This window comes from Lycium barbarum, chromosome 8, assembly GCF_019175385.1.
Source record: "Lycium barbarum isolate Lr01 chromosome 8, ASM1917538v2, whole genome shotgun sequence".
NCBI classification, from domain to species: Eukaryota; Viridiplantae; Streptophyta; class Magnoliopsida; order Solanales; family Solanaceae; genus Lycium; species Lycium barbarum.
The window spans coordinates 86,973,879-86,995,892 of record NC_083344.1 but is presented as its reverse complement, the minus strand read 5'-3'; positions in this window follow the sequence as shown (position 1 = coordinate 86,995,892).

Sequence of the window (22,014 nt, the reverse complement as noted above, 5' to 3'; positions counted from 1 at the left end):
TTTCTATTTACGTTAAAATTACGGGACCTCCATCTACTTCCAATGCTTAACACATTCACATCAATTCTATAACATAAAAGGGTAAGAATTCTCACCTTTTCTTGAAACCCCGACTTGTCGAAAACGTCGTCCCCGTGCCAAACAAATTATACCACGTCGGAGAGCGTCTTGAGTACTTCACAAATATGTAGAAACCAAGATTTTTTTGGATCACACACAAGCTTGGAATTTTTTTCTCTCTTCTCCTCTCAAGTCACGGCCGAACCTCTCTTTTCTTTGTGTTCTTGATTTATGAATTTTTGATCTATAATTGATAAGTCTTTCTAGTATATATCCTTTTGGGGTCATGTGCATAGCACATGACCCTTTTAAAATTGGGCTTGGCCGGCCCCCTCTCTTCCTTTGGGCTTGCAAATTAAAATTTTGGTTTCTTGGCCCAATGCTTAAAAAGTCCCGTTTTGTAATTCCCGAAACTAATTTACGAAGTTCCAAATTTACCCTTGGCCTTTCCCGAGGGCTTAGCATTAAAGATTTCACAACCAACATAGTCATATTCACAAAAATTAAATTAGGTCCTTCTAACACCCGAGTCATAATTATTTCTCGATTTCCAATCGTACGAGAACACGGGATATAACACGCCTCCCCTGTCTACCCGTGGGCATGAACACAATGTCCAAAGAAAATGGACGTCAGTACAAATATTGTACTGAGTATGTAAGGCATGAATGAAATAAACATGATAGAGAAATCATAAGTCATAAGGTGAAGGCAAGACCTGCGTGACCTTTAAGGATGAATACATCTCATACATATATCATATATACATAATCCCAGTACATGAATCATCATAGCGCATGCATCATCGTGTCACATAATTCATCATCGTTGTACCCTATCTGCTCATACACATAAAGCATTATCCTTATTTGGTCACGTAGTGGCTCGACAATATCCGTATTCGGCCACGTAGTGGCTCAACAATATCACATACATGTCTTCCGTACCCGGCCATAACAAGGCTCGGTATATCTCATAATCATCATTGCCATCACATACATCTCATAAGCTCATCGTAACTTTCCATAAGGCATACATTTGAATTTAAAGACAATCTATGAAAATCATATCATATTCGTAGCGTGAATTTCATATAAATATCGTATGATAGAATTTATAATCTCTAGACTTAGGCTCATCATTAGCATCCTCACATCTATGGCATATCTCTTACCTTCATCTTATATGAAATCCTCTATGAATATAGACTCGTAATTTTTCGGGACATTGGCCGTAGAACATGCACTAGAGTTTATAGACAATCTATAACAATGTCGGGGTGACATAAGGTCGAGAACCCCCGATTACATTATGGAGCATTCATAACTATTCTGCCTCACGTTGAAGGAATTAGCATATAAGGTGAGTGTATACAACAAACATCATTAATAGATCATAGTTAACATTGTTAGCTTTATAGAAACATTATACCATGAACTCTAGAATCTTTAGACTTAAGCTCGTCATCTTCATTATCGTGCTCATAATATGTCTCTTATCTTTATCTCACGTGGCTATTTATGAACATAGACTCTTAGTTCCGGAATATAAGAAAGTCGTGGAGAGGTAGGGAATATAATATCATAGAAGTTACATAAGGATCATTAGCTTTGTAAGAATGTCATATCCTAAGCTTCAGGACTTCTAGACTTATATTCATCGTCGGTATCATCATGTTCGTAACATATCTTTTTTCCTTATCTTGTATGAAGATCTTTATAATCGTACACTCATAGTTTTCGTTACGTAGGAAAATCATGAAGAAGGAGGGAATATCATATCATAGGATTCATGCCTTAGAAACAAGGTACTAGCCTTACATACCTCTTTCGTTTAACAATTCCCTCGCTTGATTGTTCTCCTTCAATGCTCACGTCTCTACCTTCAAAAGATTTCACATTCACATTAGCTAATCGATTACATAAACGTGCTTACTAAAGCTAGAGAAAATTGGGCAGCATCTCCTTTGTTTATACAACCTTCCCCATATTGTATATCAACTCCTAAACATATATAATAACGTGCACAATATCATAACCAACAAATCTTCATTCATCTACATTACCCTCATTTCACAATTCCACTTCGATTCATCCATAATCATGGCCATAGTATACTAGTACGTTTTCTTGCATATAACGCTTTTCCCATGTCCTTAACATCATTTATTGCATAACCATATCAAACCACATAAAGAATAATGACTCAATTCAAGCTATTACTCAAAATGACACTATTCCCACATTCATGAACAATTTTTCTATATTCTTCTACAATCCAAGTCTTTCAACTTTCAAATACCTTAAACAACATTGAAATACCACAAAATCTTACCTTAGATGGAGTAGGAATGAACCTTGGGTGGAAACTCCTCACTTGAGCAAAACCCTAGTTTCACATTCGCTTGGATTCCTTGTCTTGGATGAACTTTAATGAGTTTCTTGCACTTGATTCACTTGATTTGATGAAGTTGATCACCCAGATCTCTTGAATTCTTGTAGGAGATGTGTTCTAGAGAGAGTCTACAGAGAAGGGGAGTGAAGGGAAATGAAATGAAACGAAACTTGAACCCTTATTAATAATACTCAATTCTATCTCGACACGAACATACGGACCAATATACGATCCGTATCATTTATACGGACCGTATGTCTGGCCGTATGTTTGGTCCAGTGAAGGTTGCCCATCTGGCTAAATATACGGCCTTATACGGCCAGTATGTTGGGCCGTATAATGCCCTGCTATTCCGATTTCATTCTCGTCGACTAGTTTGATCTCCCATCTTTATGGAACCTTCTTAACACTTGTTTATCACTTCATTAACAATCTAAGGGACGTTATAAATATGCTCCAAAGCATCATTAAGTCATCATTATTTCGTTACTCATAAATCCCTCTCAATACACAACGTATACCTTGCCTTTCTTGGCAAACTTTCTTCTCTGACTTTGAATGTCTTGAAATCTTGATTAGGAGCATCAAATGCTACTTCTTACTTATCGAAACGTCATATACCTCATGCCCTTCATCAGTCTATTCACTGTGCATGAACGAAAGTTTTTTCGAGGTGTAACATTCTTCCCCCCTTGGGAACATTCGTCCTAGAATGTTAAGCTATCCGGGACTCTACGAAAATTTCGCCATATATTTTTCCTTTAACTGACCCAGAGTATCATGACCACACTATTCTTGCTTACCTATTACTCCTCTTTTTAAATACCCACTTGTTTCCATTGGCGACGTACAAATACTTGCAGGTTAAATAATCGTTCCTGCGTAATCCGTGTACTTACACATCTATACATATACATGTATCCATATCCATCTCTGTATTCGTAATCGTACTCATTTACATATCGTACCCATGGTCATACTCATATACGTATCATTTACATAACATGCCTGACCACGAAGGTTCGGTGTTTTGCGTACCCGACCATGACTAGGCTCGGTGATCATTCATACCAAAACTTTTTTGTCTATCTGTAGTAACTTATCTCGTCATGCTCTCGTCCTTCCTTTTTTTCCCTCGATTATCATATATTATGTTCTACCATAGAAAGCCTTAGGCCCCTTCTTAATTGTCACTCATAAATAGCAATATCATTAACAACGACTCTACCATTAGTGCCTTTATCTCTATTCTAGTATAGCATCATTATCTTTTACAATATCCCTTGAGTTATTTTCTCTCAATGTCACGTGGTTCAAGTTCTTCGTGAATGGTTTCCCGTACAGTCTCAAATGCCTGCTCAATTCGTGTTCGTTTATTTACTAGTAATTAGACTCATTTCTGCATAACTCTCACTCTTTGTTTTTAAGTCCATATCTGTCACATCTTAGGGTCCATCGTTTTAATCTCTACACTTATATTCTCTTTACTCGCTTCCCCCCTTTAGGGGTTTTACTTTTACCATTCTCCAATCTGTTACCTCTCCTTCAAATCTTGAATTCATATATATCTTACTATACCACATCTTATTCATGCCATTTCTCGTAATTTATAGCTACGATAATTCATGTGTAAGGTCTTAACATACTCACCTTGCAGTTTATAATCAAGTAATACAACCGACATAGCAATCCGAACAAGGATGTATTTTACTTAGCTCATCTGGTCAATGTCTAAATCCGCTCCAATTAACAACTTTTGTTCCATAGGGATGCTCAAAATAATAGTAGGTCTAGTTATCCGTACCATCCATGCAATGTTACTTGCCCTCTTCTTTAGGGCTCAAAGTTCACTTGTAACATCATCTTTGTTTTCCAGGGCCTAAGTCTCATGCGTAACTAATACCCCTTATGCCTCAAACTCTTTTACTCTTGTTTTGCGCTCAACTTTGGTTTTAAAACCAATCCTAATCATATTATATTTGTCGTTGATGATAGCTTTGCTCTCTCGCTTTATCGTCGCACGGTAAACTCATAACTCATGGCCACCTTTTTCCTTTCAACTGATTACTTCATATACTTTACTCGTTTTAACTTGGTATAGGATATTCGTAGGAGATGCATCTTCCTTTAATCATAACACTACTACTTCTTAAGTACGCGTACTTCGTATATTTCCTTTTTTTTCTATACCCGTACTTATTCCTTTACATCCTTCCTCCTCAATTTATCTTATTTCCTCCCGTTTTATAATCAATCCTTTATTCCTCGCAGAAGGAATCCTATTCTTAACTTAGTACCACTTTGTCCTTTAGAATATATTACCTTTGTATAACCCATTCTTCGTATCAAAACTTATTCTGTTCATTTTTATCATCCCCTCTCATCCTCCTTGTGTTGATCCTTTTTCTAATAATCGTCTTATTTCGTGATTCATCTTTCTATAGTCATGGTCTTTTACATCCAGCTAAAGATATCATTCATGCTCTCAATTGTACAAATCACAAACTACTACGACTCTTCCCTATCACATTTCTCTGATTCCTTTTTCAAGCTTACTTGCTATCATTCCCGTCATTGCGAAACCTCTATGCTGGATTTTTTTTTTCTAACAAGATCTTATAAGCTTTCTCATCTACTGCCCCATGGCTCGCTTGTTGGTTGCACACTTGCATCCACTCTTTATTCATATGGAACATGTCACATCTTTAGTCGTTTCCTCGCTATACTTTGTAGTACAGTTCTCGCCATGCTCTCATTATCTCTTGATCATAATCAACGCTATAGAGTGATACTTCTTTATCTCATTCGCAAGCCTGCTCATAAAATAAAATAAACCTTACGAAGTAAGCATACTCAACCTGTTACTTTTTCCATTCAGCTCTATCACACTTACCATATAAGTTATCTCACTAATGTATTCACATTCATTATAACCCTTCATATTCCTACCTCTATCTCCGTGATGTTGTTACTTTATTTTGCTAATAAACTCACCGTGTCTTACTCGTGCTTATCCATCCAATCGCTACTCCAGTATCGCACTCTATTAGAGCTACCATCCCCCTCCTAAGTCGTGTTTTAGCACCACCAGCCTCACTAATTTACTCTAGCATTTTTCTTTACCGTATCAATGTCGCTCTTACAATTGCCATCACTATCCATTCAATAGTATTTAACTCATCTCTTGTAGTTGTTAACGGTACTCCTAATTAAATCTCGTCCTGCCATTACCTTTTTACACAACATCTTTTCCCGTTAGGACATATTACAAGCTTATATCTTATCTCCTTTAGATTCTAGGAAAATTTTAGCAGAGTTTCCTCTATATTTCTTACTATCTCAAAACCTGCACGCAGCAAATACCAACAATGCCTCACAGGGCCAATATATATACATGACATATCTCAGCCACACAGTGCTTCCACTTTCAAGTAAAAGTACAAAGATGTCAAAATTTACCTTATATATCACGCTTCGAGATGTACCTGATCCATTAGCGATCTGCCCTGTTATCTCTTCCTATTTACTTTCCCTTTCATCCCTCAGTTTTACATTTCAATCATACCTCAATGTTCTTACCTTATCGACACGCATATTTTGTACCGTTATTTACCTTTGTTCTGATTCATTCAATTTGCTTAGTTCTCAACTTATAACTGAACTTATCATCAAGAGATACATTTAATCAATTTCTCTGTTGCACTACATAGATTTACCTTTATGAAAACCAATTCATTAGCATATGAATACGTACCCTGATAACGTGGTCTCAACAAAGTGACTTAGCTCTGTAACTTCAACATCATCAATCACTTTCTTCGGTCAATACCGTTTTTCTTAGCTATATCGCAAAATCTTAGAGATGAAAGAAGAATAACCATCCTAAATGCCCTGTGGCCTCCTGTTTATATATGTGGTGCGCAACACACCATAAACAAGACTCTACTAGACACGGCTCGTAGACACTTCCTAGGACTGAACTGCTCTGATACCACTTTTGTCACGAACAGACTAGGGGCCATGATGGGTACCCGGGGCTAACCACCGAGCACCACTCATTACGTTTACATTCATTAATGTAATACTCAATCATAGGAAAACCATTTTTCATTTGGAAACATAATTACATTTATACACATACGCCCTTCGGCTATCAAAATAATATACGTGCAATAATAACATCGTGAGACCATGCTGCCCACACATACGTATCTACGAGCCTCTACTAGAGTACTTGACATATGGATGGGACAGGACCCCGTCGTGCCCAAAACATTTGTATATACCAACAGTAAATTAGTGGCACCTCCGAAATAATGGAGTGCTCTCAAAAGTCTGCTTATCGGCCTCTATAAATCTGGGTCGCCTCCCCTGTCTACCTGTGGGCATGAACACAACGTCCAAAGTAAACGGACGTCAGTACGAATATTGTACTGAGTATGTAAGGCATGAATGAAATAAACATGGTAGAGAAATCATAAGTCATAAGGTGAAGGCAAGACCCGCGTGACCTTTAAGGATGAATACATCTCATACATATAACATGTATACATAATCGCAGTACATGAATCATCATAGCGCATGCATCATTGTGTCATATAATTCATTATCGTAGTACCGTATCTGCTCATACACATAAAGCATTATCCGTATTCGGCCACGTAGAGGCTCGACAATATCCGTATTCGGACACGTAGTGGCTTTACATTTTCCGTATTTGGCCACGTAATGGCTCGACAATATCACATACATGTCTTCCGTACCCGGCCATAACAAGGCTCGGTATATCTCATAATCATCATTGCCATCACATACATCTCATAAGCTCATCGTAACTTTCCATAAGGCATACATTTGAATTTAAAGACAATCTATGAAAATCGTATCATATTCGTAGCGTGAATTTCGTATAAATATCGTATGATAGAATTTATAATCTCTAGACTTAGGCTCATCATTAGCATCCTCACATCTATGGCATATCTCTTACCTTCATCTTATATGAAATCCTCTATGAACATAGACTCGTAATTTTTCGGGACATTGGCCGTAGAACATGCACTAGAGTTTATAGACAATCTATAAAACTGTCGGGGTGACATAAGGTCGAGATCCCCCGATTACATTATGGAGCATTCATAAGTATTCTGCCTCACGTTGAAGGAATTAGCATATAAGGTGAGTGTATACAACAAACATCATTAAGAGATCATAGTTAACATTGTTAGCTTTGTAGAAGCATTATACCATGAACTCTAGAATCTTTAGACTTAAGCTCGTCATCTTCATTATCGTGCTCATAATATGTCTCTTATCTTTATCTCACGTGGCTATTTATGAACATAGACTCTTAGTTCCGGAATATAAGAAAGTCGTGGAGAGGTAGGGAATATAATATCATAGAAGTTACATAAGGATCATCAGCTTTGTAAGAATGTCATATCCTAAGCTTTAGGACTTCTAGACTTATATTCATCATCTGTATCATCATGCTCGTAACATATCTCTTTTCTTTATCTTGTATAAAGATCTTTATAATCGTAAACTCATAGTTTTCATTACGTAGGAAAATCATGAAGAAGGAGGGAATATCATATCATAGGATTCATGCCTTAGAAAGAAGGGACTAGCCTTACATACCTCTTTCGTTTAACAATTCCCTCGCTTGATTGTTCTCCTTCAATGCTCACGTCTCTACCTTCAAGAGAATTCGTATTCACATTTGCTAATCGATTACATGAACATGCTTACTAAAGCTAGAGAAAATTGGGCAGCATCTCCTTTGTTTATAAAACCTTCCCCATATTGTATATCAACTCCAAAAAATTTATAATAACGTGCACAATATCATAACCAACAAATCTTCATTCATCTACATTACCCTTATTTAACAATTCCACTTCGATTCATCCATAATCATGGTCATAGTTTGCTAGTGCATTTTCTTGCATATAACGCGTATCCCATGTCCTTAACATCATTTATTGTCCAACCATATCACAACACATCAAGAATCATGACTCAATTCAAACTATTACTCAAAATGACACTATTCCCACATTGATGACCCATTTTTCTATATTCTTCTACAATCCAAGTGTTTCAACTTTCAAATACCTTAAACAACATGGAAATGCCATAAATCTTACCTTATATGGTGTAGGAATGAACCTTTGGTGGAAACTCCTCACTTGAGCAAAACCCTAGTTTCATTTTCACTTGGATTCCTTGTCTTGGATGAACTTTAATGAGTTTCTTGCACTTGATTCACTTGGTTTGATGAAGTTGATCACCAATATCTCTTGAATTCTTGTGGGAGAAGTGTTCTAGATTGAGTCTAGAGAGAAGGGGAGTGAAGGGAAATGAAATGAAATGAAACTTGAACCCTTATTAATAATACTCAATTTTGTCCCGACACGAACATACGGACCAATATACGGTCCGTATCATTCATACAGGCCGTATGTCTAGCCGTATGTTTGGTCCAGTGAAGGTTGCCCATCTAGATAAATATATGGCCTAACATACGGCCAGTATAATTTATACGGCCAGTATGTTGGGCCGTATAATGCCCAGCTATTTCGATTTCGTTCTCGTCGACTCGTTTGATCTCCCATCCTTATGGAACCTTCTTAACACTTGTTTATCACTTCATTAACAATCTAAGGGATGTTATAACTCTTCTCCAAAGCATCATTAAGTCATCATTAATTCGTTACTAATAAATCCCTCTCAATACATAACGTATACCTTGCCTTTCTTGGCAAACTTTCTTCTCTTACTTTGAATGTCTTGAAATCTTGATTAAGAGCATCAAATGCTACTTCTTACTTATCGAAATGTCGTATACCTCATTCCCTTCATCAGTCTATTCATTGTGTATGAACGGAAATTTTTCCAGGTGTAACACTTATGGAACCTGCTTAATACTTTTTTAACACCTCATTAACAATATAAGGGATGTTATAGCTCTTCTTAGAAACATCATTAACTTGGTACTTTGTGCATCCTTTCCGATACGCAATGCATACCTCGCCTTTCTTGATGAACTTTCTTCTCTTGTATCGAATGTCTTTGAAATCTCATTTAGAACAATTAGATACTATATCCTACTTAGAGAAACATTGTATACTTCATGCCTTTCATTAGCCATTCACTATGCATCAACATGAAATTTTCCAAGGTGTAAAATTCTTCCCCCCTTTAAAAACATTCTTCCTCGAATGTTAAGTTCTCGGGAATTCTGCGAAAGTTTCGCCAGAGTTTCCCCTGTAATATGGAACTGCCCTCCTATCACAATAACCATGCCTCACAGGGCTACAACACAATAGCAATAAAGTTTGGCCACACACGACCCAAAGGCATAAAAAGAAAACATACATACCTAATAATCTTGACATTTCATTTTGGATCTCTTCCGGGGGTTGAGATAAATGCATGTGCTTGGAATTCGTACACTCTTTCGCCTCCCGATATATCTCACCTACTTTCACGTTCTTTCCAAATATCTTCATCAAGCTTTCATCAATTCTTCCTTCACTGCTTCGAAACCATTTGAGATAGCAGCCAAAAATTCTCATAGAATCTTCCAATAATCTTCCCGAACTCCTTCTAAAATGAAATTCCCGTACTCCCATGATTTAATGCCCTCTCATTCTCGCAAGCTTTATGCAACCACCGATATATATACATCAATCCTAAACCATCTGTTACACCTTGGAAGAATTTCATATCGTCATAGGAAAGATAGACTAAGGTGAGGTGAGATGAATATGATGTTTCTATAAGTAAGAAAGGTTATTTAACGATCCTAGTTTAGATTTCAAAGATGTTGGAAGTAAGAGGAGAAAGTTCCTTAAGGAGGGCGAAGTATATGTTGTGTTTTGGAAAATTTCGTACGGTGCCGAGCTAATGCTGACTTAATGATGTCTTGAAAAAGAGTTGTAACTCTCCGTAGATTGGTAATGAAGTGTTAAACAAGTGTTAAGAACGTTCTATAAGGATTGAAGATCAATCGAAACGACGGAACCATTTCAGGGAAGTGGAGTTATACGACCACTAATACGGTCCGTATAACCCCCAGCAGGGAGATGTTTTTTATGGTGGTGAACCACGACCACTTATACGGACCGTACAATGCTATATGGACCGTATAAGTGTCCGTATAGTATCCGCCGGGCAGATTTTTAGTTTTTGTATAAATAGTTGCCCTTTGTTCTTTTATTTCATTTTTCATCTTCTACAAGTATTGATAACTCAAAACCCTTCTCTAAACTTATTCCACCCCAATCCATGATAAAACGAAAATCAAGGGGCAAGAATCAAATTGTTCATAGGTTAGAAGGTTTCTTAGGGTTTGTAGACTACAAGAAAACTTGGGCATTGTAGCTAGGGTTTTGCACAAAGTTGGTAGCTGCTCCAAAGCTTGTTTCCATGGGATGAAAAGGTTAGTTTTCATGCTTATTTCATGTTGTGGAGAATGTTTGGTTGTAGCAAGACTTGGGTGGAAGAAGGAGGTAGAAAATGAAGTCTAAATGTTGCTTTTATGATGTTTATGAGTAGTAATCTATATGTAGTCATGATTCTTAGTATGATATGATTATAACCATGTTATGGAAGGTAATAATGGTGATGAAAAAACATTATTTGAAAATGTACTAAATGGGTATAAAGTTGCTAGTATGAGTTGAACATAGGGGTGAATATTGAAGGCTTAGTGTAATGTGATTACTTGAATTAGGTATGATGAGTGTATCATGGAAGTTGTTGTGATTGTTGGGAGTTATTTTTTGATATAGTGGAAGTTGACTAAATAGGGGAAATGCTGCCAAATTTTCATTGGACTATGAATTATGCTAGTTTTAATTTAAGAGTGTCATTAAGGCTTAACCATGGTATGAATCCTTCTAAATGTAGATTATTCAAACTTCAATAGTGAACGTTAGATAGTTGAGAAGAAAAAGAGGTATGTAAGTCTAACCCTTCTTTCGATAAGGCATGGTTCCTTGGCTATGTATATTCTTTTACGAGTTCTAAAGTTTCCTCCAAATGATTCTATCTCCAAAGCTACTAAAGCTCATGATCCTCGATACTTTCATGATTCCATTGCATCCATTATATTATAGTTGATCCTCCAAGGATAGACGTGACCAAAACGATAATGGTAATGATGTTGATGATACTTATGGACCCTTATGTATGCGTGTCTAAGTATGTATGACTAACACGTGACACCAAGCTCATATAGCCGGGTAGGATACCTATCGCGCGCACACCATTGCAGTTGGGTATGGATACCACTGAGCCTTGGTAGGGCCAGGTATGTATGATCACCGAGCCTTGTCATGGCCGGGTATGCGAAACACCGAACCATCATGGTCGGCTATGGTATGGATATGAATATGAATATGAGCCCGAATGTATATGTATGTATGTACACGAGCACAATTTAGAAATGAAAGGTCCCTATGAAAGACAAGTAAGTAAGTAAGTAACGATGATGACGGCTTTTCTATTTCCCGATTCTCCTATCTTATGTTGTCTCTTATGCTCCTATTATGATGTTGATTATGCTTTACATACTCAGTACAATATTCATACTAACGTCTTTTTGTTTGTGGACGATGCGTCATGCCTGTAGGTGGCCAGGGAGAGAGGCTTGATCCATAACTTTCTTATTCAGGGATTGTTTAGAGGAGCTCCATTTCATCCGGAGCTACAGCTTTTGGTATTATTTTTTTGTGTACATATATGGGCACGGCGGGGTCCTGTCCCGCCTATATGATGTTACCTACTCTTCTTAGAGGCTCGTAGATAGTTGTATATGGTTAGATGTCTTGAAGCCTTGTCGGCTTATATTTTGTATATAATTTTGATGGCCTTGTCATCTTATGTATATTGATGTGGGCATAATTGTCAATAATGGTATAAATGTGTTGTTGCCTAATGAGTTTAGCATTATTGATGTATAGCATTCATGAGTAAGCTATGTGGTCCCCTTAGATGTGAATATGAATGTACCATAAGAGGTACCTGGGTGCCCGTCATGGCCCTCGGGTCCGGTCGTGACAAAAGTTGTATCAGAGCAGTTCTGTCCTAGGGTGTATCTACGAACCGTGTCGAGTAGAGTTTTTTTTATGGGTGTGTTGCGCGCCACGCTTATAAACAGGAGGCTATGGGCATTTTAGGAATGAATGACCTTTTTTCTTCATAAGATCGTGAGATAGAGCTATGATATAAGGACTTCTCTTTCCTTAACCGTGTGTTATGTATTTCAGAAATGCCTATAAAGAGAAAGGCTACAGCCCCCCAAAAGGGCAAGACAGTGGCAGAAAAGCGGGCTGAAAGAGCACCGCCAACGGATATTTAGGAGGGTGAGTCCCAGAATGCGGCTCGATCTCAGACCTCCCATTCAGTGCCTATTTCTGAGGAGCATAAGGGAGCCTCAGCCCCAGCTTCATCACCTCCAGCTCCTCCACCGGATGCTTCGGGCTAAGATGTAAAAGAGGTCATTCATTTACTTACTCTGTTGGTCGCCGCGCACACTCAGCGGTAAGGTACAGGGCAAGGTGATAGGGCTGTTAGTGTGAGGGCCTGTGATTTTATTAGCTTGATCCCCCCAAAATTTTTTGGGTCAAAGCCGGAAGAAGACCCTCAGAATTTTATTGATGGGATGTTGACGACACTTAGGTTAATGCATGCTTCAGACGTTGAATCGGTGGAGTTAGTATCCTATAGATTGAGGGATGTCGCGGTTAATTGGTATACGGTTTGGATGGCTTCACGGGGAGCCAATGCACCTCCCCCAGTATGGCAAGAATTTGTGCATGCCTTCCTCCGACATTACTTGCCTCCAGAGGTTGGTGTCACGACCCGACCAGGGGCCGTGACGAGTACCCGATACTTGTACCGAGCACCCCTTAGCTATCCTGTATAAGCAGTGCCATATATTTTTTTTTCTAAACATTAACATTTGCAGTAAACTTTCTAAAATCGCGTTACACCAGAACGCGGACCATTCGGAATAAAATACATTAAACTGTACATAGCTGACTGTGTATATCTGTCTACGAGCCTCTAGACATAGTACATTTATACAGAGAAAAGGGCCGAGTACTGTCGCGCCCGAAAATACATACACAAAATAGTACCGGTGAAATAAGGCTCCGGAACAACTGGAGCGCTGTCGAATGCTGCTGATAGGGCACTAGGAATCTGGTCCGTATACCTGCTGACCTGCGCGGCATGAAACGCAGCGTCCACAAGAAGGGACGTCAGTACGAATAATGTACCGAGTATGTAAGGCATGGAAAACAGTTCAAGCAGTAACATAAAGTACGATCAATAATAATATCACAGAGTCATAGCGCGTATAATGAGGCAAGAACGTAACCTGTAAGTAGGGAGGCCCCTTTTCGGGCCGGCTGTCATGTAGACTTGCCTTTCCATCCTTGAACCGTTTCTTTTCATAGGCATAGGACTCAACATTTTCATATTACTTATTCTCGTGTACAGAAATAAAACAGTACGTTTCAGTAACGGTATCTTTTGCTTACATTTACAGACGCCGAATACAATCGGCTCCCCCAATCCCCTCCCCAACGATAACCCAACATATTACATCACACATTATATATATATATATATATATATATATATATACAGACGCCGCGTACGGCTCATCCCATATCCCGCGTCCGGGCATCCCGCGTCCAGGATGGAATCCAGCTGAATCAGGTGGTGGTATAACAGTGGCCCTTCCCTTTTTCCCCATATACACATACATATACGCTTACTCCTCTTTTATGCATATACATGTCTCATATACAATTTCTTTATCTAATATACATACATATCCATACACGTTAACTCGCTTTATATACATATATCCTATAAGCACACAAGAGAGCCAAGGAAAATCATGTGTCCATCGGAGTGACGTAAGGTCGGTAACCTCCGATTACAGTACGAAATGCTAGTGATAGCTTTGTCTCACCTAGAAGGAACAAGTATTTTAAAGTGAGATTATTAACGGAGAATAGTGTTATAGTAACCAAAAATGAAATCGCAGGCATTTTAGGTGACAGTCATAGGTTTTGGAGTCTTAGAAAATAAGATTATAACTAGAAGGTATAAATACGATTTAGAAAATTAGTTTATCAATTTAATGTTTACATAAGGTACTTGGCTTAGTCATAGGGTCGTTCCGGTCGTATTTATCATAGCTACATCCTCTTGCCCGACATTGTCATTAACATTATCATCATAGGGGCACTCCCGTTGGGGTAGTCATAGCACTTATTACTTGGTGACGGAATCGGGATCAAAGGCCCCCTTTAGATTCACTTCAAGTACGCTAACCAAGACTATAGGAAAATCCGAGAGTATCGGGCCCACCTCGGGCCGGACGAGGTAGCGTATACAATTTACCCATATTACGTGTCATAGAGTTACTTGTATGAGTCTTAGGGTAATCGGGTCCCACTTAGGCAAGTTATAGGGGTCTAGGAGGCCTTTTCATCATTTTGCACACTTTCTACTTCAATTCAATTGAACGAAAAGTTGAAAACTTTAGGTACGGATTCCGGGGAACCGGGTTGTCCCCGAGGCTCGTGCCCGACTCATTATATCTAAGACATGCCATAGAAAGAAGGGCGAAGCCTTACATACCTCTTTCTGCTCCTTTGGCTACTCCAAATTCACATCACAATCTCGTCGAAATCTGCGAATTGGTCATTTTTACCAAAACTTTCATTAGTACATTTTGAGTTAGAATCTTAAGGAAGCACTTTGCTACCGAAATTTCGGCAGCATTTCCTCTGTAAATATACCATCCTCAACATTCAATTTCGTCAAATTCTCATCAAACACAACCCGGGAATTCAAACCCGGCCAAACGGTTAACATAATTCAACAACCACACTAGTAATTCACATATTCCATTCAAAGTACATTATATCGATTTCCTACTATCGTCAACACCTTCCGACTCCAACGAGCACAATAACAACTTCATAAATATACATATATATATATTCCAACAACATTATACCAATACCATTACATACTATCCATGCAAGAGCATTATTTCCAACTTACACAAACTTCCAATCACCAATACTTCACCAAACTTATTGAGTCTTTATTTGCAATATAAGATCTACAACACAACAACTAAAATTTTAAATTCAACTTGCCCCTTATTCCTTCACAATTCAACACATTCACACGATTATACATGCCTTATACACGGCCTAACATCAAGCACACCTACACGGCTTCAACCTTAGTAGAGTCATTCAACTTTCATCATCAACATGGCATTCATAACAATAATAACTAAACATTAGATAAAATGATTAACACATAATTTCTACACACACAATCATGCACCACACCTCACGGCCTCCACCCCCACTTCCCTATTCTTCACAAATTTCACTCACTTTGCACACAACAACATGCATAATTATTCATAACATGAAAAAAAAAAGGGCATAAGTTCTCACCTTGCTTCTTCTCCACTTCTTCACTTGACTACACTTCCAACTTATAAGTATTTGTATTGTTCTTGCTCCAATAAACACTCCATCTTGTTAAGCACCCCCTACTTGGTTAGAAATAATTTTTGAAGGAATTTTTGTCACTTTTTCTTGGAATTTTTTGCAGGGCCGAAATCCTCCTTCTTGTTCTTTCTTCTATGCTTTTGTTTTTGTTCTTATCTTTTCTTGTCTTGAATTGGAAGATAATACCAATATATATCCATATATATCCTATGCATGTGAGGGGCACATGCCCCTCTCTAGAAGACTCCCCAATTTTCCTTTTTTCTTTTGGATTACTTTATTTGGTCAAAGAAGACCAAATGTCTTCTTGATACACTTTAGCCCCCCAAAGAAATGTGGGCACATACTTATGCCACACAACCAACATGGAAATTTTTATAAACTTTCAAAACTTTTATGAAGTTCCCATTTTGCCCCTCGACTCTTCTCATTATTACCACAAATCATTTTGTGAATTCCCCTTTATGCTCTGAACCATTTTCATTGTCTCCACTTCTAGACTTTTCATAAACAACCCGTGTGTCAAACAACAAAAATGTTGCCTTGATTGTTGTCTCCCCGCGATTATCTTGAATTATCCCATTTCACAAAACAGGGGATATAACAGTTGGGCGGTCTAGAGCCGATAAATTCCTGAATCTTAGGCAAGGGAGCATGAGTGCTTTAGAGTATAGTTTCCGCTTCAATTCCTTGGCTAGGTATGCTTCGGCCATGGTAGCGGATATAGGTGACCGAGTGCACTAATTTGTGAGAGGCCTAGGGCCACATTTGATGGATAAGTGCTTGACTGCGTCCTTTCAGGACAATATAGGTATTTCTCACATTCAAGCCCATGACCAGAATTTAGAAGAAAGCCAACAACAGCAAAGAAGTGAGCGTGAGCATGATAGAGGGTATAACAAGAGGGCTAGATCATCGGGTCTGATGAGTGAGTTTAGAGGCAGGCCGAGACAACAATTTTCTAGGCATTCAGTCCAAGCTATGACTAGTGCACCTCCATGGTTTACAGGCTAGAGATTTGATAGATCTACTTATTCTGGGCAGAGTCAGTGTTTCAAGGCTTCAGGTTCCTAGTTCAGGGGTGATTCGGGTCGGGCAAGGCCACCCGTGCTGCGATGTTCCCAGTATGAGAAGTTACATTGGGGCTAGTGTCGACTAGGCACAGAGGCTTGTTATGCATGCGGTCGGCCAGGCCATATCATGCGTGATTGTCCCTCAGTTAGTTGTAGGGGTAGGACCCAGCCTTCAGGATCGTTAGTCGAGTCTTTATCATTTATACGCCCTATGGGGCCAAGTTCACATGTACCAGTCAGCCATGGTAGAGGTAGGGGGAGAGCCCCCAGTTCCAGCGGTCCTCAGCACTGTATTTATGCTTCGCCTGGACGCTAGGATCTTGAGTCTTCTCCCGATGTCGTCACAGGTATATTATCGGTATTCTCTCATGATGTCTATACTTTGATAGATCCGGGCTCCACATTGTCATATGTTACTCCATATATTGCAGGTCGGTTTGGGGTTAAACCGGAGACAATCAAACCTTTTGAGGTGTCTACCCCCGTTGGTGAGCCGGTAATAGCTAGTCGAGTATATAGAAATTGTGTAGTTGTGATTTGTGACTATCGTACTAGGGTTTACTTACATGAGCTAAAAATGGTGGATTTTAATGTTATTATGGGCATGGATTGGCTTCTTTCTATGCCAATGTTAATTGTAGAATGAAAATGGTTCGCTTCCAAGTTTCGGGAGAACTAATTTTAAAATGGAAAAGGAATACTACGTCGCCAAAAGGTAGGTTTATTTCCTATCTTAAGGCAAGGAAAATGATCACAAAAGGTTGTATTTACCATCTAGTTTGGGTTCAAGATGTAGAGGCTGAACCGCAAGCTCTTCAGTCTGTCTCCGTAGTGAATGAGTTTCCGGATGTGTTCCCAAAAGAGCTTCCAGGCCTTCCTACAGAGCGTGAGATTGATTTTGCTATAGATGTGCTGCCAGATACTAGACCCATATCTATTGCTCCTTACAGAATGGCTCCCGCACAGTTTAAAGAGTTGAAGGAGCAATTGAAGGACTTGCTCGAGAAAGACTTTATAAGGCCTAGTTCATCCCCGTGGGGAGCACCCGTATTGTTTGTTCGGAAGAAAAATGGCTCCTTGCGGATGTGTATTGACTATCGACAATTGAATAAAGTGACGATCAAGAATAAATATCCTCTTCCAAAGATTGATGAATTATTTGATCAATTTCAAGGTACCAGATGGTTTTCAAAGATAGATCTGAGATCCGTGTATCATCAAGTGAGAGTTAGGGAGAAGGATATCCCTACGACAACCTTCAGAATAAGATACGACCATTTTTTAATTCCGGGTAATGTCGTTTGGGCTAACTAATCCACCGGCAGTGTTTATGGATTTAATGAACAATGTGTTCAGGCCGTTTCTAGATTTATTCATGTTTGTGTTCATCGACGATATCTTGGTGTATTCTAGGTCTGAGGAAAAACATGCGGATCACTTGCGTACCGTTCTTAGAGTTCTTCAAACTCGAGAGTTATTTGCCAAATTTTCTAAGTGTGAGTTTTAGTTGAACTCAGTGACCTTTCTGGGGCATATTATTTCAGTCGATTGTGTTCGGGTAGATACCCAGAAGATTGAGGCCGTGATGACTTGGCCAAGGCCCACAACTCCTACGGCGATTCGTAGGTTTCTGGGCTTAGCAGGTTATTATAGGAGGTTCGTAGAAGGCTTTTCTTCTATTTCTGCACCACTTACGAAGCTAACCCAGAAATCAGCCAAATTTCAATGGACAGATGCTTATGAGCGTGGTTTCCAAGAGCTAAAAGATAGATTAACTTCTGCCTCAGTCCTGACACTTCCAGAAGGATCGGAAGGTTATGTTGTGTATTTTGACGCTTCAGACGTTGGGCTAGGCTGTGTGTTGATGCAACATGGTAAGGTGATTGCGTATGCTTCAAGACAGTTATGGAAACATGAGAAGAATTATCCAACCCACAATATTGGCCGCAGTGATTCATGCATTAAAGATGTGGAGACATTATTTGTATGGTGTCCATGTGGATATTTATACAGATCATAAGAGCCTTCAGTATATCTTCAAGCAGAAAGAGTTTAATTTGCGGCAACGGCAGTGGTTGGAATTATTGAAAGACTATGATGTTGACATCCTGTATCATGCCGGAAAAGCAAATGTTGTGGCTGATGCTCTTAGCCGTAGATCCATGGGAAGTTTATGCGATGTGCAGCTAGAGAAGAGGGAAATGGCTCGTGAGCTCCAGCAGTTAGCTAGCCTAGGAGTTCGAGTAGTGGACTCAGGTAATATGGGAGCTACCATTCAGAATCCAGGGGTCTTATCGCTAGTGGTGGAAGTGAAGGAACGCCAGTATGAGGATACCGTGCTAATTCATTACAGAAATACACTCCCTCAAAATAAGAAGTCATCATTTAAGATTTCTGGAGATGGATTTCTCTGATGCCGAGGCAGGTTATGTGTTCCTGATGTTGCAGGATTATGCCACCAAATATTGGAAGAAGCCCATTGTTCCCGTTATTCTGTTCACCCGGGAGCCATGAAAATGTATCATGATCTTAAATCTGTATATTGGTGGAATGGGATGAGGAAAGATATAGCAGAATTTGTAGCTTAATGTCCCAACTGTCAGCAAGTGAAAATCGAGCACCAAAAGCCGGGCGGATTGTTGCAAGCTATAGAAATTCCAACTTGGAAATAGGAAGTAATTAACATGGACTTCATTACAGGCTTACCCCGTTCCCGACGTAAGTATGATTCTATGTGGCTGATTGCGGATAGACTTACGAAGTCAGCTCATTTCTTACCGGTCAGGACTACATATGTAGCAAAAGATTATGCAAAGCTTTATGTTAAAGAGATAGTGCGGCTCCACGGTGTTCCAGTATCTATTATCTCCGATAGAAGGACTCAATTTAGAGTAAATTTTTGGAATTCTTTCCAAGAATGTTTGGGGACTCATGTGAGTCTTAGCATGACATTTCACCCCCAGACAGATGGGCCAGCTGAATGTACCATTCAGACCCTTGAGGATATGCTACGGGCATGTGTATTGGATTTTGGAGGTAGATGGGAGGATCACTTACCACTTATTGAATTTTCTTATAATAATAGTTATCATTCTAGCACCCAAATGGTGTCGTATGAAGCTGTATATGGGCGAAAGTGCAGATCCCCAATCGGGTGGTTCGAAGTAGGAGAGACCAAATTAATAGGTCCAGACTTGGTCCAGCAAGCTATAGAGTAAGTTAAGCTCATACATGATCGATTTTTAACAGCTCAGAGTCGTCAAAAGTCCTATGCGGATAATCATCGAAGAGACTTAGAGTTCCAAGTGAAATATTGGGTATTCTTAAAGGTGTCCCCAATGAAGGGCGTTGTGACATTTGGCAAAAAGGGGAAGCTTAGTCCCAAGTGCATTGGACCTTATGAGATTATACGCAAGGTATGCAAAGTGGCTTACAAATTAGATTTACCTCCTGATCTGGAGTCAGTTCACCCAGTTTTCCATGTATCAATGCTTTGTAAGTGCATTGGAGATCCTTGAAGAATAACACCAATAGATGATGTCCAAGTTACAAAGCAATTGTCTTATGAAGAAGTCCCCATTGCCATTTTAGATAGGTAAGTACGAAAGCTCAGAACCAAAGAGGTAGCTTCAGTTAAAGTTTTATGGAAGACTAATAATAGAGAGGAAATGACTTGGGAAGCAAAAGAAGCCATGAAATTCCGATACCCACATTTATTTTCACCCTCAGAGGAGACTCAAGCAAAGACGCCATTATCCTCAGGTATGTAATGCTTTTCTTGGTCGTGTGTGACCATTGTATTTGTCATTGTTGTTGTAGCCCTGTGAGGCGATGTATTTTGGGTTGCTGTGCAGGATGGTATTGCCATATTACAGGGGAAACTCTGGCGAAATTCTTTTGGAATACCCGAGAACCAAACATTCAAGGACGAATGTTCTTAAGGGGGGAATAATGTTACACCTCAGAAGAATTTCATGTCATCATATGATAGATACACTAATGCGGGGTGAGAAGAATATGATGTTTCTAGATGTAAGAAAGGTTATTTAACGATCCTAGTTAAGATTTCAAAGATGTTGGAAGTAAAAGGAGAAAGTTTTGTAAGGAGGGCAAAGTATATGTTGTGTTTTGGAAAATTCCGTAAGGTGCCCAACTAATGTTGACTTAATGATGTCTTGAAGAAGAGTTGTAACTCTCCTTAGATTGGTAATGAAGTGTTAAACAAGTGTTAAGAAGGTTCCATAAGGATTGGAGAACAAACGAAACGACAGAACCATTTCAGCGAAGTGGAGTTATACGGCCACTTATACGATCCGTATAACTTTATACGGTTCGTATAAGGGGTCCGTATAACCCCCAGCAGGGAGACATTTTTTATGGTGGTGAACCACGGCCACTTATACGGACCGTACAATGTTATACGGACCGTATAAGTGTCCGTATAGTATCCGTCGAGCAGATTTTTAGTTTTTGTATAAATAGTTGCCCTTGGTTCTTTTATTTCATTTTCAATCTTGTACAAGTATTGAGAGCTCAAAACTCTTCTCTAAACTTATTCCACCCCAATCCAAGATAAAACAAAGACCAAGGGGCAAGAATCAAAGTGTTCATACATTAGAAGGTTTCTTACGGTTTGTAGGCTACAAGAAAACTTGGGCATTGTAGCTAGGGTTTCGCAAAACGTTGGTAGCTATCCAAAGCTTGTTTCCATGGGATTAAAAGGTTAATTTTCATGCTTATTTCATGTTGTGGAGAATGTTTGGTAGTAGCAAGACTTGGGTGGAAGAAGGAGATAGAAATTGAAGTCTAATTATAGCTTTTATGATGTTTATGAGTAGTAATCTATATGTAGTCATGATTCTTAGTATGATATGATTATAACCATGTTATGGAAGGTAATAATGGTGATGAAGAAGCATTAT